This window comes from Carlito syrichta, unplaced genomic scaffold (genome assembly GCF_000164805.1).
Source record: "Carlito syrichta isolate Samal-C Ts95f unplaced genomic scaffold, Tarsius_syrichta-2.0.1 Scaffold82277, whole genome shotgun sequence".
NCBI classification, from domain to species: domain Eukaryota; kingdom Metazoa; phylum Chordata; class Mammalia; order Primates; family Tarsiidae; genus Carlito; species Carlito syrichta.
The window spans coordinates 215,800-216,419 of NW_007026373.1; the positions used below are offsets into that span (position 1 = coordinate 215,800).

Genomic DNA, 620 nt, shown 5'->3' on the forward strand with positions numbered 1-620 from the left:
TATATAATTGAAACTGTTTCTGTATAGTTGGGGATTTATTTTTTTTGGAAGTCAAGAGTCTTGCTCTGTCACCCAGGCTGGAGTGCAGTGGCACAGTCACAGCATATCTCAGCCTCAACCTCCTGGGCTCAGGTGATCCTTCCATCTTAGTGTCCTGAGTAGCTGGGGGGCTACAGGTATCTGCCCCTGCACTAGGCTAATTTTTTATAGAGACAGAGTCTTGCTGTGTTGTCCAGGCTGGTGTTGGATTCCTGACCTCAAGCAGTCCTTTCATCTTGGCCTTCCAAGAACAGGTGTGAGCCACTGTACCTGGTCTTATTTTATTTTATTTTTTTGGGTCATTTTTATGCTGCTTACCACAGAGGTGTGATGTAGCATTTTATTTTATTTATTTATTTATTTATTTATTTATTTTTGAGTTGGAGTCTCACTCAGTCACCCAGACTGGAGTGCAGTGGCCGCTCCTGGCCACCGCAGCCTCGACCTGCTGGGCTCCAGCGATCCTTCCGCTTCAGCCTTCCAAGTAGCTGGAACTACAGGCGTGCGCTACCACACCCGGCTAGTTTTTGATTTATTGTAGAGATGAGGTCTCACCAAGTTGCCCAGGTGGGTCTCGAAGA

General features: G+C 46.6%; 1 protein-coding gene across 3 annotated transcripts in view; it reads left to right on the top strand.

The window, feature by feature from the left end:
• Positions 1-620, top strand: part of RAB14 (RAB14, member RAS oncogene family) — a 31,293-nt gene that overhangs the window by 15,097 nt on the left and 15,576 nt on the right. The gene's annotated exons all lie outside the window — the stretch shown is intronic.